This window comes from Macaca nemestrina, chromosome 10 (genome assembly GCF_043159975.1).
Source record: "Macaca nemestrina isolate mMacNem1 chromosome 10, mMacNem.hap1, whole genome shotgun sequence".
Lineage (NCBI taxonomy): Eukaryota > Metazoa > Chordata > Mammalia > Primates > Cercopithecidae > Macaca > Macaca nemestrina.
In genome coordinates, this window is record NC_092134.1 from 1,511,916 (window position 1) to 1,537,291 (window position 25,376).

Genomic DNA, 25,376 nt, shown 5'->3' on the forward strand with positions numbered 1-25,376 from the left:
GGGTCATAGACTGAAGTCTCTGCCATGCCCCAGTCTGTTCTCGTCAGCTGTCTGAAGTTGCTTCCCTGCACCATGTGCTCAGAGGGTTGGGGAAGAGAGAGTGAGCAAGGAAAGAGCTTCCTTACAGATCTGTGGGCTGGAATTTGCTTACATCATTTTGTTGTTGCTTCCTTAGCCCAAACCCAGCACTGGACCAGACCTAGCTGCAAAGAATGCTGGGAAATGTAGTCTCTCCAAGGAATGCTGGGACCAGGACCGACTCCTGGTCAGGGGTTGCAAACCCACCTGCCCTCTGAGACCAGACAGGGAACACAGAGCTGTGAAGTGGCTGGGTACAGGAGGGGGCACAGGGGGAGTGAGGGCAATGCTTGACCTACCTGAAAGCATGGACATAAAAAAGGATTGAGGCACTACTGCGTGCAGGCAAAGCTGTTTGAGAGCTGGACCCAGCCCCCAGCGGGTTGCTGACCAGGCCTGCTTCTGTCAGTAATGCTCCGGTTTCCAAACCCCACAGCTTAAATACCCGTGCATAAAGGAGACATTTCGTGAACTGTGGCACTCACGAAGGTGATGGGAACAGCTGCCTCTTAGGGCGTTGGTTAAATCCAGGTGATCGTTTTCTTGGTGGAAAGCCCCATAAAGGGGGTCCCTCTAAATAAGGCCTGCAAAAGCAGTGGTTCTTCTAGGAAAGGGTCCCACCTCATGGGCTTCCTCCCATTCCCCTGCCCGCTGGTACCCTGGCACCTCCCCCGCCAGGCCCATTGATCACAGTTATTGGGGCTGACTGTAGCACAGCCGTGGGCAGCTTAGGTGCATGGAAAATGGGGCGGGGCTGTGTGGCTGCTGAGCTCTGGAGGGGTGTGGGTGGTGCATGGCTCGAGCTGGAGCTTCCTGGGGCAAGTAGATTAATGCAGTGAGGCTGAAGGGCTTCAGTTTGTGTTAGAATTCCCAGAAAAAAACGCTGCGGGGATGCAGAGGGATCGGGCCTGATGTTCCTTCCTCCATGACCAGCTCTGCATGGGGCCTTCTGTGTGGCATCCTCTGGCCCCCCTTTGAAATATAGAGCACACATGCACACAGAGATGCACACACGTGCACACAGATGCACACACGTGCACACATGCGCACACAGATGCATACATACTGACACACAGATACACATGCACACACAGATGCACACAGCTGCACACGCAGATGCACACATATGCACACGTGCACACACGGGTGCATACATACACACGGATGCACACACATGCACACACAGGTGTGCACACGCACACAGAAACACAGATGCACGCATATATGCACATACATCACACAATTCACAAGCAGCAGTGAATTCAGCTGAGTGAGCTGGGAGCCTCCATGGAGCTCACCTCATCTTGGTCTCTCTGGTCAGGTGCACCGGTTTCTTGTAGCTTGTCAGACAGGATCACAAGGCAGTGACCTGTCATCCCAGTCCAGCCTGGACCTGCTGAATTTGGCCTGTTTAGGAAGAACCTGGACCAGATGTCAACACCATGTGATTTCTCCAGGTGAGCAGTAAGGCTTGGCACCCTGGGCTCTATTCCTTCTTGACAGCCCTTGGCTAGGTCTGAGGACTTCATGTCACCAAAGCAGCCCTGGTAGGAGACTGAGTTTGTGGTCCCCAACACAAGCTCCCCACGAATGGATCGCTGGCTGGTTCTGTGAGTCCTGCAACCTCCTTCTATCTCTCTGTCAGCTTTCTCTTAATTAATTTTATCAGGAGCCCAGGAACTGTGTATTTTACTCCAACTGGGTTGGAACTGGCTATGAGCCAAAGTCAGGTAGTCTGCAGGCAGCTGGGCTCCCTCAACCTTCAGTTTTAATTAAAGAGTTGGAGGTTCACGCAGAGTACTACGAAGCCTCACTGCAGGGAGGGCCCCTGGAAGAGAGTGGCTTCTTCCCGTACATTTCACCCTGGCCTTAATCCAGCCTTCAAGCAATCTGAAGTTGGTGGGAGTGGTGCCAAATGGTCACCTTCCCCTGATTTTCTGTCAGATGCGAGGCCCTGTCAAGAATGTGCAGTGAGCAGGGGTGGATGACAAATACCCTCCTTCCTCCAGAAGCCCACGAGGAAGCCAGGAGTGGAGTTAAGGATAAGCATGTGCGAATTTAAATACCGGTACAGCAGACATGTGTCCCAGATCACAGAACATGGACATGGAAGAAAGGGATTTGTTTTGTTTTTCTTTTTGTGATGCTGGCAGATTTCTTTTAGGAACTCATGTTTAATTGGAAGGTGGAATTAATCACAGTCAATTTGGAACCCACCTTCAACTGAGGCCACATCTTAGTTCCAGGAGGCTTCATTGCACAGTGCCAATGAATGGGAGAGGCATCAGTCAGAGCAGTCTGTGCGGTGCTGCAGTGACACAGCCCCCAGCCGCTCACTGGCTTAAAACCTTTTCTCCCCTTGCGCACACTTCATGTCTTTCATGTAGATTCAGGAGTCATATGGTTTGGCTGTGTCCCCACCCAAATCTCATCTTGAATTGTAGCTCCCATAATTCCCACGTGTTGTGGGAGGGACCCGGTAGGAGACAACTGAATCACGGGGGCGGTTTCCCCCAGACTGTTCTTGTGGGAGTGAACGTGTCTCACAAACTCTGATGGTTTTATAAGGGGAAACCCCTTTCACTGGGTTCTCATTCTCTCTTGTCTGCCACCATGTAAGATGTGCCTCTCACCTTCTGCCATGATTGTGAGGCCTCCCCAGCCATCTGGTGCTGTGAGTTCATTAAACCTCTTTTTCTTCAGAAATTACCCAGTCTCAGGTATATCTTTATCAACAGTGTGAAAATGGACTAATACAAGGAGGCTCCACTCATTATATGAAAACCCCAGTGAAGAAAGCACAGGCTGATCCCTCTGAAAAGTTTCTATGTTTAATGGAGGGAGAAAGCTTAAACTCCAAGAAGCATATTTTCAGTAAAATGGGACCAGGATCCCCATATTTTATACCTAACCTTGTTAGGCATCTCACAGTTCAGACACTGGTAGTAGAGAAAAGTGGGTGTGGATTTGAGTTGGGTAACATCAGAAAATGTTATGATATGAAATAGCGTCATACATCAAACGTCTTAGTTTACATATACCTGGCCACCCATCCATCCTCATGAGGAAGGCACTCATTGTTTTTCCACAGTGAGACCATGGATGCCCAGAGAGGTTCAGCCATGTTCTGAGACTGCACAGCTGGCCCGGGTGGCCCCAGGAATAGAACTGGGTGTCATCTGGCCCCAAAGCCCAGGCTCTTCCCACTTGCTGTCTTCTCCCTCCTGGTACCCCTCCCCTCATCCTCTTCCCTGGGAACTTTTTCATCTTAAAAACCCCCACACACTCACTCACCCAGACTTTGTGGCTCCTGTAGCTTTCTTCAGAGAAAGCAGACAGTGGAGCCCACCTTGTTCTTAGGCAGACCCTCTGGTCCCCGCCCGTGGCCCAGCCTCACTGGACACAGGGGGAGATGCAGGGGAAGAAATGTCAGAGGAGCTTCTGGTGTTGCCTTTGGGATCTGATGGAATGTGGCAGCTAAGAATGCAGAAGAGCCTCCGAGTCTTCATCACTTGCCTACTGATGGGCATTTGGACAGTTCTGCTATTTTGCTGCTACCATCAAGGCCACAGAGAATACTTTTATACCTGAGTTATTGTGCACATGTGGAAGCCTCTCTGATGAAAAAATTCCTAGCAGAGCACCTGGTCCTTAGTGAGTTCTTGATAAATATGGACAAATTTATCTAAATCCACCTGTGATTAGCAGGGTCACACAGGTAGTTACTTATTTTAGATGTATCTATTGGATTCTCCTCATTCTTATCTGTCATCCTCCTCAGCCATATCATCACCATCACCGTCATCATCACTACCACCAACATCACCACTATCATCATCACCATTATCATCATTAGATCATCACCATCATCATCACCACCACCATCATCACCATTATCACCACCATCATCATCACCATTGTCACCACCACTATCATCATCCTCACCATCATGATAATCATCACTGACATCACCACCACCATCAGCATCATCACCACCATCATCATTATCACCATTGTCACCACCACCATCATCATCCTCACTATCATGATAATCATCACTGACATCACCACCACCATCAGCATCATCACCACCATCATCATCATTACCATCATCACCAGGATCACCATCATCATCACCACGATCACCATCATCATCACCACCACCATCATCACCATCATCACCACCACGATCATTACCATCAATCACCGCCACTGTCGTCATCCTCACTGTCATGATAATCATCACTGACATCACCACCACCATCAGCATCATCACCACCATCATCACCACCATCATCATTATCACCATTGTCACCACCACCATCATCATTACCATCATCACCATCACTACCGTCATCATCACCACCATCACCATCATCATCACCACCACCACCATCATCACCATCATCACCACCATCATCATTATCACCATCGTCACCACCACTATTGTCATCTTCACTATCATGATAATCATCACCAACATCACCACCACCATCAAAAAGATTATCTTTCAGTGTGTCTGCAGACCCCGAATTAGGAAGCTAGTGGGGAAAATTCATGGTCATGAAATCCTGGTATGAAAGAATGTTCTTTTCCATCTTTACCTTTAATCTCTGTGGCTAGAGCTTGGGAAATGTGTATGGGCTGCGCACATTTTCTGATCTGGCACTAAGTTGGCTTATTACGCAGACAACTCGGGTTTTAGCTCCAGACATTTTAGCATCTTGCCAGGAATCTCTGCATTTCATTTTCCTCTTTATTACAAGTCCATATTTTAAATCAAGGTAGGACTTGAGAGGGCCTAAAATTTTCCTTGCTACACAGGATGGATGGTGTTTTAGACAGAGAGAACAGAATAAATTCCTGGAACAGATGGAGACAAAAAAGCCACATGTGAGCAGTGCAGGGTGGTCTCTATCATCATTCTCATGTTCGCAGTGGTGAGACCTGCAGCTGTAGTTGGCGAGCATGTGGTCCTGGTTCATGCCTGTCTTCTATGCCCTGATGGTCTGGAGGTGCCATACTCAATCTCCAGAGAGGGTCAAGCTTAGAGACTCTGCAGGACTCGAACCCATTAGAGTCCCTTGTTAAGTGAAGGCTTAATGTCTGTACTCGTCAAGAACGGGTGCTGGCCGATTCTCACGGTCTGCTTTGCTCTGCAGAGGGAGACCTCTGTGCTCTCGGGTTATTTGCAGTATTTCCAGAGCCTGTCACTGGTGCCAGGCTGCATGTGTGAAATCCTGGAGTGTGTTCACAACGGACTTCAGGGGCCGGACTACAGGGCCTCAGGGGCATCAGTTTCTCCTGATGAGGCAAACTTGCAGGCTCAGCTCTTTGCACCTGCCCAGGTACCAGCTCTGCACCTGAAACCAGTTTCCTCACACTGCACCATGGCTGCAGCCGTAGGTCCACTCCAGGCCCTGTGCTGGGACTCCTGAGCCTTCCACTGGCCATCAAGTTGGAGAAGTTATTTATCAAGTTATTTACCAATGATTTCCTGAGATGGGGTGACACCAGTTCATTGAACTGACAGGCACTCATTAATCATGCTGCTGTTAAAGCAATAAAATTGAAAATGGTTTCATGTCAAGCAGTTAGAAAAGTTGCCACATTTTTGAAAAACAGGACGGCAATCATAAAACACTTATACCCTGGAAGGCAATAAGCAAGATGACATTTTATTGTGTTATGCTGCTGGTATTTGGGCACCATTTCCCCTCTGTTCCCTAGACTTTCTGTAATGTAGTTGTTCCATTCAACAATTAAAGCAAGCACAGTTTTCTGGCCAGGAAAGCTCCAGGCAGCTTCTTTTCCAGGTCATTAAATCTGATACTCAAGAGGTCGCCTGAAGCTGACTCTGCCACCAGAAGCCCCTGGAGAACTCCAGCTTTGAGGCCTCCAGGCCCTGGAGCCAGGAGCAACCTTCCTGTCTCCTCACTTTCCTCCTGCCGCCTGGAGGGGCCAGGCTGAGCCTTCTGCCAGGGTGAGTGCCCTTGGGTTGGCAGGACCCTTGGTCAGGGGTGGCAACCAGAGCTGCACGGCCTGGCCGTGCTCAGTTGGTTTCTTCGGCTCCCCTCCTTAATCCAGGAATCCAAGATGTGCAATTTCCTCATTGGGAGCTGCTTTTCTGGAGCATCCTCCTGGGGGAGAGGCTCTGTGGTTAGAGAAAGGAGCTGGTCCTTTGCCATCTCCCCACCTCACTCCTGGCCTTCCTTGACGGGAGGAGCAGAGAGCAGAGGCTCAGGGCGGCAGCACCACACACAGACCCTGTGGACGATGCCCCACTTCCAAAGCAGCCAGGAGTGTGTTTTCAGATTTAGAATCAGATTCATGAGGGGTCGGCCTCAAAGTTCATAATGGTGTGGGGAAGCGGGCAGGGCTGTGTTTCTGTGTGTGTGCCAGATCAAGCTCCCCCAGCGCCTGTGGTGGGAAACGCCACCTTCCTACGCCCTTGTTTGAGAGTCATGAGACACATCAGCCCATAAACAAGCTACACGGTGTTCTCTGGCGGAGAAAGTGGCGCCCCGTGGTTAGGCCAGAGTTCCCAGGGCTGTTTCTAAATATGGAGCCTTTTCTTGGGGGTGATCCAGATCAAGTTTGGAAAACTTTATTCTTAATACTAGAGCTTTCTTCCAACTCTCAATCCTCAAACAGACTCTTACATGGCATTGCAAAGTATCAGGCAGATTTATTTGGTTTTAATTCAGTCTGAAGTGGCAGAAACAAAACACAAAGCAGCTTTTGCAAAAACTATAATTTATTGGCTCATATAACAAAAATATCCAAAGAGATGGCCTCAGGGATGGCTAGATCTAGGGGCTCAAGTGACAGTATTGAGATGTTGTCTTGTTCCATCTCACAGATCTGATTTCTCATTTGTGCCTTGGCTGTCCCCAGTGATACCAAGATAGCTGCCTGGATCTGAGTCTCACTAATACAGCTGTCCCTCAGTATCCTCAGGGGATTGGTTCCAGGAGCCCCCAAGGATGCCAGAATCCATGGATGTTCAAGTCCCTTATACAAATGGCATAGTATCTGCATAGAATGCACACACATCCTCCTGGCATAGGATCTGCATAGAATGCACACACATCCTCCTGTATACTTTAAATCATCTCCAGATTATGTATAGTACCTAATACAATGTAAATGCTACGTCAATAGTTATTATACTATAGTTTAAAAATTTGTGATTTTTATTGTTGTATTTTTTTTTTCTTTTTTGAAAATTTTCTGCCTGTGGTTGGTTGAATCCACAGACGCAGACTCTTGCAGACCCAGAAGGCCAACTGTATTTGCATCTTCCTAGAAAGCCCAGAATTATTCTTTTTTGATAGTTTCAATGAAATTCAGGACAGAGTCTCACTGGTCCACCCAAGCCTACATGTCTGTCCCTGAGTCTGTCTCTGGTAAGGATTTTGATGATGCAGTTAGCCAGGTGTGAGTCACATGAGCATCTTAGATCCAGGAAAATGATCAGCCCTGCTAAACACATAGAATGATGAGATGGGTGGCTCACCAAGGAAAATGAGGCTCAGTTGTAGGAGAAGGGGGACTGCATGCGGTTCCAGCCACACCAACAGACGCTCATCGTTTTTCAAGTTCCAGATAATCTTGTCTTCTCCAACCTCCTCCTCATGTCTTTAGACCAGCTGGTCTCCCTCCTCCATCACTGCAGGGCCACACCTGGCCCAGGTCGTTCATTGTCATGCACATTATCCCTTGTGTTGTGTGGGGCTGTGTCTTTCTTATCTATCTGATTAGATTCTAAGCTCTTTGGAGAGCGGTATCTTATTTCACATTTGCTCTGTGCACATAGTGTATTAGCTCTTAGTGTCTATATCTATCAAGTGTTAAGTTCATTCTCAACACAGAATGAGAAAAAAGGAGAATGATTGAAAGGCAACTTGAAACAAACCAACATAATTTTCTGTTCTGTTTTTTTACAGATTCTCATCTTTCAGTCTGTATCATTTCAGTGTCATCTGCTACAGAGAGGCACTTAGATAAGAAGCAGGAGTTTTCTGATCACCCCCACCCCCCGATGGCCGTGACTTCCACGGGTAAGATCACATCAGGGTCTGAATGTTCATGACCTGGGTCCAGTGCCTTGTTCCCGTGTGGGAGTGGGGGTGGCGCATAAGGCTGGGTTTTCCCAGGCCCTGGACAATAAGGACTAGAAGGATTGAGAAACTACTCCAGCTCTGCTCTTCCCAGAAACAGCTGTGGTCACACATGGAGCCCAATATCATGACCCTGTAGCCCTTTTTTGGGCAGTCAGCACAGTGCCTAGTACAAAAAAGCTGCCCAGTAAATCACAGTCGTGTGACTATATGAATGCACACATGATATAGTCTCTTGTGCACCAGGCAGGTGGTTACTGTTACTTGGTTAGGAGGGGAGGGGATCTATGGGGTCTGGGGTCTGTACTTGGTTAGAAGGGAAGGGAATCTATGGGGTCTGAGGTCTGTGCTGCCGTTTTGAAACTGCGGCTGATAGGGCCACAGTTGAATCAGGAAGGGAATGAGATGGTGGGGCAGGGCCAGGTCAGGTGTTCAAGCTCTTGAAAGATTACTTCCCTTCCTTTTTGGAAAATTAAAAAAAGCTTTAGCTCCAATGTCTTCAGGAAGCTGCTGCTGGTTTCAGCCAAGCTGAGGAACCATCGAGTGGAAACGGAAAGGACTCATTGAGAGTGCTGGAGACGAGAAAGGAAGTTGGGCATTTTCACAGCTTCAGGATGAGACAACGTTTCAGCTGAATAATGACACCGGGAGAAATCTAGTCTTTTCTGCATTGGTGCAGGTTGCCTGAAGGTGAAGCATTGACAGAAGGCAGTGTCTGAGTGCGCACTGAAACAAGCGTGTTATGCAGACCACTGTTCTGGCCTGTTCTTTTCATTCTGGATGCTGTTAGAAGTTGAGGGACTAATTACAAGAAGAATGTTCTCCTCAAACACAGCTCGACAGCATTTGTTCCCTTTTCTCCCATCTGGAGCGTGGGGATGCTGGGCTCACCCACAGTCCTGAGTCCCAGGGTCTGACTCTAATATAAGCCTTTCCCCACACTCAGCATGAAAGCCAGGCAGCACCAGCCGGGTTCAGGAAGCTCACTGGGTTTCTGAACAGGACAGAGTATCCATCAGAAGCCCCTCGTTGACTTAAAATTCTGCATGAAATGCTGGAAAGCACAATCTCTCTCATTGCAGAAGCATCCCACTCTCCAGAGAGCTGGTTTGAATCGCGCCTCTGCAGAGGTACCGTTCAGACTTGTGGTGCATTTTCCTTTTCAACGGTGCATCCTCAGATGAGAGGTTTCTTCTCTCCTGCTCTGGGTGTCTTACAGGTGCTGTCATCTGTTTGGAGGCACTTAGTGACTCCCGGTCTGGGAGGTGTCATGGGAGGAATGCGGGCAGAGAGGCAGCTGTGCCCATGAGTGCTCCTGGCAGCCACTTGAGCTTTCTGGGCCTCAGCTTCCTCATCTGCAGGATGGAGTGGTCACAGCGCCCACTTCGGGGGCAGCAGGGGATGAGGTGAGATGATGCAGCACATGGGGTTGAAGTGACATGGACAGGCCCACTGCTCAGTGAGCGGTCACTGGGGGAATAAACTGAGGCAGCCCCGTGGAGACACCACCTCGTGGGCTAGTGAGGACTGCACCACACACCTGTCCAGAGCCCAGGCATCCGGAAGCTATTCCCAGATCCAGGGAGATGAGATGTCCTTAGGGAACCCCAGGCTCTTGGCAGTTCTGATGCTCTGGAAATGAAATTGTAAGGAGCTGGCGTTCTTGCCTGAGTTCCGGGAGTCACATCCCATCAACTCTTGCTGGTTAATTTCACTTCAGACTAAATCTGCCATCCATCCTCCCCCAGTTCCAGAAACCTCTTTCAGAGTATCCGAGAAGCTCCCCTCACTGGAGGCACAAAATCCCATCTCCACATGCAGTTTTGTCCCGGCGTGTTTCATGGGGCTGAATCGCTGGCCACGGCCTCTCAGGAAGCCCTCCTGGAGTGGAGACAGTTGTTAAAGGGCCTGAATAAATCTGTCCTTGGACAACTATTAGATTATTTCTGGCAGACAGTAGTTACATCCAGAGAATTTGAAGTGGTGACGGTTATGTGTTCGCATACAAATCTATGATAAGGCAACTCTGGACCAATTCCGCCACGTATACACGGACATTCATTAGGAGGCAAACACAGAATGGCCCATATCAAACTCTTCTGTAAGCCCAGGAAGATCCTGATCTCCTTCTTTAAACCTGACCCAGCGTCACCCTGCCGGAAGGGTTTACTAGAGGAAGGAAAAGGGAAGTCCTGGGGCAGGGTCTTTCCTTCTTAGGCAGCACCATGCTCAGCCATCCTCTGATCCACAGGCTGAACAGGGCCATGTGGGGACCGTGGGCACAGGCCAGCAGGCCTGTGTTTCCTCTACCTGTACATTCAGGGTTGGGGACATATCCCAAAATATCTTAGAAAGTCCCCTCATCGCTAACAGAAGTGCTTTTCTAAGACCTGTAATGATTTGTAATAAGTTAGCAACTTCACCCATAGATACCCACTTCTAATATTCATTACGCAAATAACAACACATCTGGTATTGATCACACTTAGCATTGGTAATGGCTGCTCTATAAACTCACCAACCCAGGGTGCAAACTCCTGGGGGCAGCAGACTCACCCAGGATAGAGGAGAAGCAACCCTCCTCTGCAGTCTTTCTTTGTATCTGGGGGAGGCAGATGGCAGCTCACAGGTAGACGATGGAGGGAGGACGTCTGAGTGTGGTCGGGTGTGAGGGAGACAAGTCAGATGCGCTGGGGCTAAATGTGGGTTTGGCCTCTGAGATTCCAGTCATGAACTGCCTCTTATTCTAGGTGGGGAATTTCGGAAAACCTGAGTCCAGAAGGTTCAATAAACACACATCCAGAGCCAGTGAAACCTGCTCTACCCATGAATTTTAACTTCAGAGAATGGTAACTTGAGATTTAAGGAGAGTTCTTCAGAGGATGGAAAGACTGGGAGCAATATCACCCCCGCCTCCCTAAGGAAAGACAGGTGTTTCCAAGGAAAGGCATGATGTGAGCATGTACTTTCCGGGGGGCCTGGGGGTGCCAGATGCCCTAAAAGCCAGTGAGGAGAATTCTTCTCAAATGCTGCTCGGATCGCTGAGAGCCTGGATGAGGATGCAGAACCCCAGGGGTCAGAGAGACAGGGGGGTCACATGCTAGTGGGGCTGTCTTCCCTGGATCCTTACCTGGTGCTCCCAAGAGAGATGGAGGCAGGATGTGAGTGTGGGAGAGCCCCTTGGTGTGTATTTTAATAAACTCAGTTTATTGATGTATTGTGGTGAGGGAGAACACATACCTTGGGGAAGTGTGGACTTCTCAGTAAGAGAGCATCAAAAGGACTTAGCGTAGGACTGGGACCTGTGTTAAGTGACTTGCAAAGCGGAGTTTCTCGAATTAGATGCTGTTAGGAAGTGGGGGGTATTTCTGTGATTAAGCATTGCTATGGTTTGAATGTTTGCCCCCTTCAAAACTCATGTGAGAGCGTTGGGAAGTGGGACTGTTAAGAGGTGTTCAGCTCATGAATGGATTCATGCTATTATGATGGTTTACCTCCTCTCTGTCTCTCTGCCTTGTTATGATACAGCAAGAAAGTCCTCACCAGATGCCAGCACCTTGATATTGGACTTCCTAGACTCTAGAACTGTGAGCCAATATGCTTCTGTTTATTATAAATTTCCCAGTTTGTGGTATTCCTTTTTTGTTGTTATTGTTGTTGAGACGGAGTCTCACTCTGTCACTCAGGCTGGAGTGCAGTGGCATAATCTCAGCTCACTGCAACCTCCACCTCCTGGGTTCAAGCTATTCTCCCACCTCAGCCTCCCTAGTAGCTGGGATTATAGGCACCCGTCATTATGCTTGGCTATTTTTTTTTTGTTTTGTTTTTTTTTTTGAGTAGAGACAGGGTTTTGCCATGTTGGCCAGGCTGCTCTTGAACTCCTGACCTCAAGTGATCCGCCCGCCTCACCTTCCAATGTGCTGAGATTACAGGTTCGAGCCACTGTGCCTGGTCCCAATCTGTGGTATTCTGTTATAGCAACAGAAAATGGATGAAGACAGGCATCTTAACAATTCTTAGATAGAAGCTAAGAGCAAGCCTGCGGCTGTGCTTGGTGCTGAGGCTGCAGTCTCTCACACTGGCCAAGATAGAGGGAACGTTGATTGTTTTGTGGTTTGGAACATGCTCGTGTTTTGTCTGTAATCTAATATGATCACAGTTGTTCTTGTTTTTGTCTTGCTTCATCATGTCACAGATGGCTCTGTGTGATTCAGGTGTTCTGTAAAGCGTGGGTTCACCAGGAGAACAGCTTCGCCTGACTGTGAGCACCAGGACGGCTCCCATCTGATGACATAACGACTTGGACAGATTGCAAGAGAATAGTGCAAAAGGCTGGTCTCAAAATGCTGCAGGGTGAATGCCTCCATTTGTGTAATATTCTTCAAATGACACAGTTACAGAGAGGAAGCTTTTAAAGAATAGCAGATCAGCTTCAACTCCCATAAGTAAAATGGACTTAAGTTCTGAGAAGGTGGGGGATCAGGGGCTGCGGGCTCCAGGCTCAGTGGAGGTAGCAGGTGTTTCTGCTCAGCCTGGGCTGATCTTCTGCATTGGCTTGGTCTTGTGACCCCATACCCCCACTTTGTGGCACCTCCTGTCCTGGCTCTGACCCGCTGCCCAGCCCCCATCTGGGCCCTGATCCATCCCAGGTCTCTCCCAGCATGGACACCTGAGGGCGACTGGTCCCCCCTTGCAGCTCTGAGGGTCCTAGATAGAGACGGAGGCTCTTTCCCAGCACTCCTTGTGCAAGTCCCAGCCTGGTTCTGATTGGCCACAGTGGGTCACATGTTTGTCCCAGAACCAATCACTGGGAATGGGATGGAGTTGCTTGATTGGTCAGACCTGCATCACATGACCCCCTCGTGAGGTCAGCATCCAACCACAGAAAAGGGGGGGTGGTCTGTGCAGAGAAGAGGTGCCAGCAGCAGAGCCCGCCCTGTCCGCTCTGTGGTTCCACATCCGTGCCTCTGAGGACCTTGGACTCCCAGAGCGAGGCCGCAGGGTGCGGAGAATGCCTGACAGGCTCCCTTGCCCTGCCTGTGGCCTGCGGAGGACCCCCAGGGACAGTGAGGGGGGCGCCTTGCCAGTCCTGACGTCCTCCTTATCGTAGGTCTTGTGTTCCTGACCCCATTTCTTCTCTGATTTTCAAATTAAAGTTAATGTTTTTTCTTTCAACTCCCACTCAAACCAAAATATTTTATTTTTAATTGACAAATAATAATAGTATATACATACGGGCTGACAGATACATGAAAAATGCTGATCATCCCGGCCCCTCCAGTCAGGGCAGAGCTGAGGTTGGCCTGGGGCCGTGTCAGAGCGAGGGGCGTCTCTGGGCTGTGCCCGCAACCAAAACCTCCCACAGCAACCCTGCATCAGGGCCAGAGTGGCCGTACCGGGAGCTAGACACTGGTCCACAGGAAAAGCTGCCTGTGATGTGTCTCTGCTAGTGGGTGAACAGATCACCAAAGTCACAAAGTCGTGGGCCATAGGGCAGGACCCCGGCCTGTGTTTGTGGCCTAGGCTGAGGCACAGCACAGTTGGGTTTTTTGGAGGTCTTGTCCTTTGAGCTGCTGCTTCTGAAGAGTGATGCTTTCAGGAGGGAATGAGGTCGTGGCGATTTGCCCTCTGAATGGGATCTGTGGCCTTCGAAAAGAGGCCTGATTTGGTTTGGATCCATGTCCCTTCCCGAATCTCACATCGAATTGTATTGGAGGTGGGGCCTGGTGGGAGGTGGTTGGATCATGGCGTGGATTGTTCATGAGTGGTTTAGCACCGGCCCTGTGCTGCTGCTGTGGTGACAGAGTTCCCATGAGATCTGGTGGTTTAACAATGTGTGGCACCTCCCATCCCTTGGTGTTCCATTGGTGTGATATGCCGGCTTCCCCTTCGCCTTCCGCCACGATCGTGAGTTTCCTGAGGCCTCCCCAGAAGCCAAGCAGAAGCCGCTATGCTTCCTGTACAGTCTGTGGAGCCGCGAGCCGATTAAACCTCTTTTCTTTATAAATTACCCCGTCTCAGGTGTTTCCTTACAGCAGCGTGAGAACGGCCTAACACAGACCCGCTGGAGCTGCCTGTCCCTTCTCCCTGTGAGGACGCAGCGAGAGGGCGCGCCCGAGAGCCCTCACCAGATATGGAGGCCTCTGGCCCTTGACCTTGGCCTTCCCGGCCTCCAGCAACACGTGTGAGCAACACGTCCCTGTTGTTTCCAATGACTCAGTCTGAGGGATTTCGTTATGGCAGCCCAAATGGACTGAGACGCCTCCTCCACGTGTGTATTTCATAAACGTTATAAAACCAGCCCGGCCTCTCCTACCTCCCCTGCTCCTTTCCCAGCTCTAACAGGAAAGCTCGTCTGCCTCTGCTCCTGGCTGGTGGCGCTGACCGAGGCCATGGGCCCTGGTGGTTGATGAGGTGTGAAGCAGGGGCAGGCGCTTAGAGACTGGGTTTACTCCCTCTTCCCTGAAGTTCTACTCAGACACACGAGGGGCCACGTCTGGCTCATTGGCATCTTCTGGGCTGAGGAGTTAGCAGGGGGACAGAGAATGAGAGGCCATCATTGCTGCTGTTCGGGATGTGGGCAGGTCGGGGTGGTGCCAGCTGTGTGCACATGACCCCCACTGTCCTGGCCGCATTGACTGGGCTCCCTTCCACGCCCTGTCTCCTGCTGGGAGCCCTGTGTTCTGAGGGTCCACAGGCAGCAGTGGGCTGTATGGGAGGGGACCCTGAACAGCACTGAGGTCACCAGCTGGGCGGGGTCCTGGCTGCAGCCGTCTCTCAGCCCAGGTTCCCTCTTACACGTCAGTCAGGGCCTGGCCACACCCTCAGGGGCTGAGCCACTCTCTGGGGGAGCCACAAACAAGGACAGCTTCCTCCGCCGGAGGAGTTTCTGATTAGCTGGATGTGGTCATGACCCAAATGGGTGGAGTGCGCACGTCCAGGGCAAGGCGCACACCTGCTCTGAGGCGAGATCTGCCTGCGAGGCAGTGACTGTTGCAAAGGGAAGGGATTGTGGAATTTGAGCTTCCATCAGTGGCACCTACAAAGAGCTCTGAGCAAGGCTGATTTTTCTTTTTAAAATTTTTAAAGTATTATTTTTTAGAGTCAGGGTCTTGCTCTGTCACCCAGGCTGGAGTGCAGTGGTGCCATCACAGCTCACTGCAGCCTTGCGTTCCTGGGCTTAGGTGGTCCTCCCACCTCAGCCTCCCAAGTAGCTGGGACCACAGGCGTGTGCCACCCCACCTGGCTAATTTTTGTATTTTTTATAGAGACAGAGTCCTGCCATGTTGCCCAGGCTGGTCTCGAACTCCAGGCCTCAAACTATCCTCCTGCTTCACCGTCTTAAAGTTCTGGGATTACAGGCGTGAGTGATTTTTCTTTCAGTGAATCGCTGTCAGCTGCGGGGAGGAGATGCTTTTGGGGCTGTGTGGTTCAGCTCCGCCGGTTCAGGGGCCGCAGCGCCTCCCAGGGGCTGCGCGAGGATCACCTGCCGTCGCTTTACCAACCCAGCCCTTTAGAGAGTGTCAGAGGCTTCCGTGAGAGGTCCTCGCGCTCCCTGGAGGTCTGGGAGGACCATTCATCTTGTCCACCAAAATGCAGGAACGACATGTCTTCAGAACAGACTCCAGGCCCCTCGGTCATCAAACTCCTGCTGAAGCATGGTCAGTTGGGAGGGGGTTTGAGGGATGTTCTGTGACAGAGGGTGGGAAGGGGAAGTTGTATTCAAGTCTGCTGTTCCTTGTTCTCCCTTTCTCCCTGCTGACTTAAACCTTCTAGAACCACAGGACCTGGGCAGAACAGGTCCCTGTCTCAGACGTTGCCCTGGTCATCTGGCTTTTACTTGTGACCGTGGTCAGTGACAGCTGGGGTTCTGAGGTGGCTCTGCCTGGCTCCTTCACCACCCACACGGCGTGGGGCCCAGCGCCAAGAACCCAGTACCCCTATGTCTCCCAGCCTGTCTAGAGCCCCTGTTGTCATTCCTGTGGAGACGTTACTTCCAGGGTAATGGGGGCTCTCACCCCCAGAGCCCCCTGGTCACGCTGTGTTAATATCCATCAACCCTGGGACAACAGTTGTGGGGCTCGTGTGCAGAGGTCATCACCAGGGAGATTTAAAATTTGAAGGCAGGCTGGGCGTGGTGGCTCACACCTGTAATCCCAGCACTTTGGGAGGTTGAGGCAGGTGGATGGCTTGAACTTGGGAGTTTGAGATCAGCCTAGCAACATGATGAGACCTCATCTCTACAAAAAACACAAAAATTAGCCAGGCATCATGGTGTGCACCTGTGGTCCCACCGACTTGGGAGGCTGAGGTGGGAGGATGGCTTGAGCCCAGGAGGTGGAGGCTGTAGTGAGCTGAGATTGCACCACTGCCCTCCAGACTGGACAAGAAGGTGATATCCTGTCTCAAAAAGAAAAATCTGGAAGCGGCTCCCACCCTGGAGACTCTGTCTTGCTCACCGGAAGCCTGAGACTGGGCATGGTGTGGGGGTGGCCTTCATGTGTCCCTCGAATTTCACTCCCCAGCCCTAGAGGGGCCCAAGGGCTGCATCCATCAGAAGGAGGGATGCCTTTTCCAGTCACTCAAAAGCTCTGGGGCCGAGCTGCCACCCTGCCAGGCAGCAGCTGCAGGAGCTGTGCTGGTCAGCATGGTCCTGGCCAGTGCAGCAGGGGAGCTGGCGGAGGGGCAGGTCCAGCCGGAGCCCAGCTGCACAGTGTCCGGAATTCACGGCTCGGCGGGGCTTGAGGAGCCAGATCCCCCGGGTGTGTGGAGGAGGAGAGACGCTGTAGCCCCGGTCAGCGGCCAGCAGGCCCACAGGGCCAGAAAGGCCATGGCGGTATGTGCTGGGGGCACGCAAACCCGCAGCCCACCTGACCGAGGACAGCGGCCGCCGCTGCTGGGTTCGTTCTGCTCCTTGCAGGCTTGGCGCTGTCAGGTTTCTGAATTTTCAAGCAAAGCCAGAAATCCAGGTTTTGACCTGAAATCTGATTCTTAAAAGGTGGTGCAATTTCAAAGAGATTTTACAACAGACTGTTCAGACCCTAAAAATACTTCGGACACTACAAGATGTCCGTGGCCACCACTGTGCAGTCTCTGCTAGAGCGAAGTTTCTGGATCGAAGGCATCTTCTTTCTTCGGGTGGAAACAGATGCTTTATTTCTTGACAGAAGGAACTGACAACTGTCCTTCCAAGACAGGTTATTCCTCCTTAAAGATGACGAGTGTGTTTCAGCCCTATTGGGGAGTTTTAATTACTAGCCTTTCTTGGGTTTGTGTGTCTGAGGCACCACACGTGGCCCCGGAATGTTCTATGCAGTGACAACCATTTGCTGGGGAAGGCCAGCAAAGCCAGAAAATCTAAGGGTGTCCTTCCACCGCCAGAGTCCAGCTGGGACAGATCAGTCCCACCCCATGCTCTAGCGGGAGGGGTGCTGGCTGCTTAGGAATCACATCCTTGTTTATTTACCAAAAAAAATCAATTCTTTTTTTTTTTTTTTTTTTTTTTTTTTTTTTTTTTGAGACGGAGTCTTGCTCTGTCGCCGAGACTGGAGTGCAGTGGCCGGATCTCGGCTCACTGCAAGCTCCGCCTCCCGGGTTTACGCCATTCTTCTGCCTCAGCCTCCCGAGTAGCTGGGACTACAGGCACCCGCCACCTCGCCCGGCTATTTTTTTGTATTTTTTACTAGAGACGGGGTTTCACCGGGTTAGCCAGGATGGTCTCGATCTCCTGATCTCGTGATCCGCCCGTCTCGGCCTCCCAAAGTGCTGGGATTACAGGCTTGAGCCACCGCGCCCGGCCAAAAAATCAATTCTATAGTAAGCCATTCAGAGAAGAAAATGTACTAACTGTCCAAACCCAGACTCTACCTGTGGGCACATCGGATGTGGTTTGCTTTGTTGAGGACGGCAGGTTACCATTGAAAAGAGGACTGTGTGCTCTCTCGAGGGTCTACCTTAGAAGATGAAGTGATTCTGAAGTTCTGCTTTGGGAGAATAAATGACTGCCGCACCTTCCTTCGAGGTACAGTGAAGCAGAGAAGGTAGTTGAGTTTGCAGCCTTGGTGAATAATGGTACAGTTTCTTCTTTTTACTATGTGCTTGTGATGGTCTAAAAGTCCAGTACTGCTTTAAACGCAACTCACATATTTTCATGTTTTATGTTTTTATTTATATATTCACTTATTATGTATATTTATATGCTTAATTTTTTTGAGACTTCGTCTTTGATTTTAGATTATTTAGACATGTGTTGTTCAATTTCCAAATATTTGGGGATTTTCCAGATGTCTTGCTGTTATTGATTTCCACTTGAATTCTATTATGCCTCAAGAACATACTTTAATGAGTTACATGTTTTCATTGGATGGCCTGATTTTGCGAGTGCCTCTGTGCACTGGAGAACGATGCCCATTCTGCAGTTACCGACTGCAGTGTCCTGGAGTGTCCGTGAAGTCAAGGTGGTTGGTTGATAATGCTGCTCAGGTCATCAATAGCCTTACTGATTTTCTGCCTACTTGTTTTACCAATTTCCGAGAGTGCAGAATAGAGGAGTCCTCTAATTGTGAATTTGTCAGTTTTCCCTTTCAGTCCTGGCAGTTTTTGCCTCATGTAATTTGAAGTTCTGTTGTTAGGCAGTGGATATTTAGGATCGTCCTGACTTCCTGGCACGTGTGCCTGTTTGTCAGTGTAGAATCTCCTTGTTCTGAAGTGCACTTGGCCTGAAATCAATGTTTCACTCCAGCTTTCTTTCAGGTGGTGTTAGCATAGTATTCCTTCTCCTTGGTTTACTCCTGGCGGATGTATGTTTTCATGTTTAAAATGGGTTTCTTGTAAACAGCCTGTATTTGATGCTTGCCTATTTCTGTCCGGTCTGGCATTCTCTGCATGTTAACTGGTGGCTTTGACCACCCACATTTAAAAGGATTATTGATGGAACGAGAGTAATAACTACCATCTTGTCAGTTGTCTTGTATTTTTCCATTTGTTCTGTTTTTCCCCTTTCTTTCTGCCTTTCCTGAGTTTAATGGTACATTTGTTATTATTCCATTTCATCTTCTCAGCTGATATTATGTAGAACCTGTTTTAAAACATTTGGTTGTGAATTGTGGTTTGTAATATTCGTTTTTTAAATAATCTGAGTCCACCTCCAAGTAATACACTATTGCTTCACTGGAAGCATGCGGACCTGGTAGCGGGATGTCCCCAAGCCCTCTGCCATCGTGCAGACCTCGTAACGGGATGTCCCCAAGCCCTCTGCCATCGTGCGGACCTGGTAACGGGATGTCCCCATCTCCTCTGCCATCGTGCAGACCTTATGGCAGGATGTCCCCACCCCGCTCTGCCATCCCCGTGCCACTGTCGTTCCCATGCATTTCCATTTTCCATGTTGTACACACAATTCATTGGTACTATTTGTCTTAGTCTCTTTGGGCTGCTCTAACAAAATACCATCAGCTTGGTGGCTTCTAAACACAAACACTTATTTCTTGCAGTTTTGGAGGCTGGGAAGTCTCAGATCAAGGCATGGGCAGATTTGGCATCTGGTAAGAGCCCACCTCCTGGCTTACCAACAGCAGCTTCTCACTGCGTCCTCAATGGTGGAAGGGGAAGGCAGCTCTCTGGGGTACCTTTTATGAGGGCACTAATCCCACTCATGAAGGCTCCTCTACCCTCATGACCTCATCACCTGCGGAAGACCCCACCTCCTAATGACACCACTTCAGGGGTCAGGATTTCAAAAAATGAGTTGTACAGGGGACACCAGCATTCCAACCATAGCACTAGTATTGCTTAGTCATTGATCTTTCAGAGCAATTAAAAATAGAAAAAATAGATATGTTATCTTCGTTTATTCCATTCTTATGATACTTATACCTTTTTTGCTCCATGTTCTGACCTATATCATACTCCCTTTGCTTGGAGAACTTCTTTCACCATTTCTCATAGGGCAGGTCTGCTGAGTGCATGCCCTCAGTTTTGTTTACCTGGGAGAGTCTTTCTTTCTCCTTCATTTTTGAAGGATACTTTCAATAGATGTAGAATTCTGAGAGCTTTTTAGTCTTTTAGCACTTTAAAGATGTTACTTGTCTTTTTGCTTGCATAACTTCTTTTTTTCCTTCAACTTTTCAGTTTCCCCAAACATGTGCAGGATGTGCAGTTTTGTTACATTGGTAAACGTGTGCCATGGTGGTTTACTGCACAGATCGTCCCATCATCTGGATATTAAGCCCAGCATGCATTAGCTATTCTTCTGGGTGCTCTCCCTCCCGCTTCACCCCTTCTCCAGCAGGCCCCAGTGTGTGTCGTTCCCCTCAGGTGTCCGTGTGTTCTCATCATTCAGCTCCCACTTACAAGTGAGAATATGCAGCAGTTGCTTTTCTGCTCCTGCGTTAGTTTGCTGAGGATAACGGCTTCCAACTCCATCCATGTCCCTGCAAAGGACATGATCTCATTCCTTTTTATGACTGCGTAGTGTTCTGTGGTGTTTATGTGCCACGTTTTCTTTAGTCTATCACTGATGGGCGTTTAGATTGATTTCATGTCTTTGCTATTGTGAATAGTGCCGTGGTGAACATACACATGCACGTACCTTTAAAATAGAATGATTTATATTCCTTTAGGTGCATACCCAGTAATGGGATTGCTGGGTCAAATGGCATTTGTGCCTCGAGGTCTTTGAGGGATCGCCACACTGTCTTCTACAATGGCTGAACTAATTTTCACTCCCACCGACTGCGTGAAAGTGTTCCTTCTTCTCTGCAACCTCACCAGCATCTGTTGTTTATTGACTTTTTAACAACAGTCATTCTGACTGGTGTGAGGTGGTATCTCATTGTGGCTTTGCTTTGCGTTTCTCTAATGATCAGTGATGTTGAGTTTTAAAGACTTAAATGTAAAACCCGAAACTATAAAATCCCTAGAAGAAAATCTAGGCAGTACCATTTAGGACATAGGCACAGGCGAAGACTTCATGACAAAAATGCCAAAAGCAATTGCAGCAAAAGCAAAAACTGACAAATGGGATCTAATTAAACGAAAGGGCTTCTGCACAGCAAAAGAAACTATCGTCAGAGTGAACAGGCAACTGACAGAATGGGAGAAAATGTTTGCAATCTATCCATCTGACAAAGGTCTAATATTCAGAGTCTGCAAGGAACTTAAACACATTTACCAGAATAAACCAAATAACCCCATTAAAAAGTGGGCCAAGGACGTTAACATATACTTCACAAGAAGACGTACACGTGGCCAACAAACATATGAAAAAAAGCTTGCATAATTTCTGTGAGAAGTATTCCATAACTTTTATCCCTGTTTCTCCATGGGGAATGCTTCCTGTTCACCCCCTTTCTGGTTGTGTTCAGGATTTTCTTTCTGTCTGGTTTTCAGCAGTTTGAATGTGGTGTGTCTCGGTGTTGTTTTTGGTGCTGTCATTGTTCATCCTTCTTGGTGTTCTTTAGTTTCTTAGGTTTGTGATTTGTTGTCACTAATTTTGGTAAATTCGCAGTGATCATTCTTTCAAATATTCTTTTTGTCCCATTCTCTCTTCTCCATCTACAAATCCAAGTACAGCCACTTTAGACTTGCTGATTTTGTTTCACTATTTGTGGAATTTTTTCCTTCTGGGCGCCTAGGGTGAGGGCCTGTGCTGACCTAGTCAGGAACCCGGTTGGGTTTGAAGTTTGTTGTTGCTATGGTTACCTTGCTCCACTGGGGACTTCCCACTCCTCTAGAGACCAGAGACACTTTGCATTTTCTCTCTCTTTGCCTTGGGTCCTCCTTCCATGCTGCGCTTCAGAGCAACTGCTGTCCACTGATCATCTTATTCGTGGCTTCTTACCATGGTGGTGGGATGTGGGGACACATTCTCTGATGCTCTGGTCAGGCCTTATGGGGGTGGGGAGCTGTAAAATGGGATCTGGGGTCTGGCATCCCAAGTGACCCTTCCCCTCTCTCAGGGCAGAGCTGTTTTTGTTTCCTTGTTCCCCTCCCTATCTGCAGTGGGATCCCCGGGGGCTCCCAGCACTGGCGCCGTGGTCCCATCCGCCCTGGGTGGTGTCTCCACAGCAGCCCAGCCCTCCCCACTGCAGCGCTGCTTCGGGATGGGCCCCAGTTCTCCCTGTGGGCCCCGGCTGGGTTTCCCAGAGAAAAGGCCTGGAACCTGCGGGTGTGGAGCCCCAGGTCTGCTGCTGTGTGTGCCTCTGAGTCTCCCACCAGCCCACAGTCCATGGCTAGCACGTTTCCATTTTCACTTCAACCTCCCAGGCAGGTGCTCGGGGCCTCTTCTGCCTGCAGGCGCCGGTCTCTTTCCCCCTCTAGGTTCCGGGTCAGTCTCAGTTCCCACAGACTCAAGGAGAGCAGTCCTGTAGCTTTTTCTTCTTCTTGTCCGGGTGGGAGCAACACCCTTTCCTACTTTCTGCTTCCCTAAACTTCAGCCATAGTTCAGGACAAGGCTTTTAAAATAGCTTCTGCTGAGATGTAAAACAAAACAAAGGCCGAGAATTCCATCCAGCTTCAGTCACCAGCTGAAATACAACATCACATTGTATTCATGCTCCAGCATCCAGAGAAGGCAGCCTCCGTTTTCACCTGAGCTGAAATGAGGATCCTGAGTGGCCCCTCAAGCCGTTTCTTCCACGTCTGGGTAAGTAGCTTGTGGCTGTTCTGACGAGTGAGGAAAGGCCCTGGTGTTTGGCTCACGCACTCCTCGCCGCCAGGGCCTCTTCCGACTTGTAGCAGGATGAGCCCGCACCGTCCAGCCAGGCAAGGGTGAGGACAAGGGAAGAGCGGCCAGGCCTGCTTGCTTTGCATTTTCTGGAAATGCCAGATTTGTGCCACTCTCAGCTGCTGTTTCCCACTTAACTGTGCTGATGCAGGAACAGAGGCCGTGGTGAGCCGCCACTCCTCCGGTGATGCCACAGCCAGTGTGATTGTCCTGGCGAGGTGGAAGACACGTGCACGCCGAATGAGACCAGACGGACCCAGGCTGGTGAGCAGGGGGATAAATACCCTCAGCAAAGTCTCTGGAGAATTCGAAGGGATGATGGACTGTAACAGCCCACAATGTGAGCAGCATCAGCGTTATGGAAATGCTTCCTTCTGGGTCTTAAATACAGAGGCCAAGAAACAACAAAGGGTCCACTGTCCCTCGTTAATCACTCGGACACACTCTAGAGTTTCTGGAACATGCAGCCAGCATTTATTATTCCCACAGAAGTCTGGAGCCCGTGGGCTTCCATTCCAGTTGTGCAGACAGCAGCGGGGTCGTCTTTGCCAGTGGTCTGATTTGCTCTCTCCTCTTCCGCCGTCTTCAATCCAGCCCAGGCAGCAGGGCCACGGATGCTGTTGGTCCAGGTTTCCCAGGGCCGGCGGGAGGTCCACTCTGCCCTGTTGCTCCAGAAACTTCCAGTGTCTTTGAGACCATGCTCCTGCCGGCAGGAGGGCAGTAGGCATGAGTCGGGACTTCCTGTGGCAGGTGCTGGAAATCCCGGCCTGTGGGCTTAGCGGGAACTGCAGAAGACAGTGGGACAGACAGGGTCCTGCCCTCTGGAGTTGACATTCTAGCTGCAAACATGGTCCTTAAACCAGGCAATCCACAGAGAGGCCCATCATCACACAGGGAGGTGGGAGTGATGAGTGGAGGCCCAACCCAAGGGCCTGTACTGTGTTCCCAGGGCGTCTGGGGACGAGACAGTCACCCTGAGACCCAAGGAATGAAACAGGGAAGGAGGGCTTCCTAGGCAGAGGACAGTGAGCACAAAGACCCTGATGTTCAAGCCCCCAGAAGGAGGCCTCTGAGGCTGCAGCAGAGTGAGCTGGGGAGAGGGGTGCGAGGGGAGGCTGGTGTGGGCTCGGCTGTATCTGACCCGGCCTCTGGGAGGTGGTGTGGGCTCGGCCGTGGCTGACCCGGCCTCTGGGAGGTGGTGTGGGCTCGGCCGTGGCTGACCCGGCCTCTGGGAGGTGGTGTGGGCTCGGCCGTGGCTGACCCGGCCTCTGGGAGGTGGTGTGGGCTCGGCCGTGGCTGACCCGGCCTCTGGGAGGTGATGGGTGAGGGCTTCTTCCCTGCTGTTCCAACCTTTAGACCCATCTACTCCAGAGGAGACCTCTGTTTCCCACGCTTGCTCATCTCCCCAGACCCCTGACTTTCAGGTTCCTTGGGACACTGCCTTCCTGCTTCAGGAGCAGGTGTGGGGAAAGCAGACACCCAGCCCTGCCGCCCTGTCCTGCAGTGTAGACTTTTGGTGAGAGTCATAGGAACTGATTCTGAAATGGTAGGAATTGGGGTCCTGACCAGTTGAGGGAGACACCAGGAGCAACTTTAAAGTACCATAATCCTCATTTAAATATGTCCCTTTCATTTTGAGTTCCTGACAATTTAGGCATAACCTGAATTGAATCTGACCCTCGCATTAGAGACAAACAAAGGTACCAGGCAGATGCCTGCCTGATTTAAGAGAACTGCCATCCCCAGGCATCATAAACATTGATTTTCTTGTTGTTGTATTAAATTTTCATTATAAATTGGTTTTATTCACTAAAGCAATGATCCTGTTAGTAATCCTAGCTCTGGTCACCACTGCATGACTTGGGAGTGAGGAAGCCAGGCTTTTAGGAACAGCGAGCGTCTTTATTGTGGCTGTGCCACAGTGTTCCAGTGGGAGGGTCGGGAGGGCACCCGTGTTACTGGCACTCACCACGCACAGGCACCCTATGGCGGCGATGCCTGGGACCTCGTCTCACTCGCTCAAGATCCTGGGAGACGTGTCATTATCCTCATCTTACAAACACAGAACAGGCAGATAAGGCCGTTCCGATTTTCCAGAGGACACAGAATTTTTAAAAGAGGAAGAAAAGGGCCCTGAACACAGCACAGCCCTGAACACAGCGGTGGGCCCCGTAGCAGAAGGAAGTTAGTGGCCTTCACTTCCCCTTGCTGTCTGTTGCCTTGCAACCCCCGCCCCCATTCAGGACGCTGTGGAGCTAACCCCCCCAAGGGGGCAAGGGACAGGATGTGCTGGAGCCTCTGCCAGAGACACCCTCAGTGCTCAGCCCAGCCCCAGCAGGTTCCCAGCAAGCAGGGGGCATTGGCAGGAGATGATGTCCTCTCTGCCATGGCTCACACAGCCGAAGGCCCAGGGTGGGGCAGGAGGTGAGAGCCAGGCACTGTGCTGGGGT

General features: G+C 50.2%; 1 long non-coding RNA gene across 3 annotated transcripts in view; it reads left to right on the plus strand.

Annotated features, from left to right (window-relative positions):
* The first annotated feature begins 1,404 nt into the window (after positions 1-1,404).
* The window catches only part of LOC105490538 (uncharacterized), a 41,879-nt gene continuing 17,907 nt past the window's right edge, over positions 1,405-25,376 (plus strand). For 2 of the 3 annotated variants that reach the window (XR_011608637.1, XR_011608638.1), the window contains exons 1-4: positions 1,405-1,535; positions 8,028-8,141; positions 10,952-11,788; positions 12,397-12,554. This is a non-coding gene — a long non-coding RNA (uncharacterized lncRNA). Of the gene's footprint in view, positions 1,536-8,027; positions 8,142-10,951; positions 11,789-12,396; positions 12,555-25,376 lie in introns of those variants that run through there. The other variant, XR_011608636.1, reaches the window with a different exon arrangement.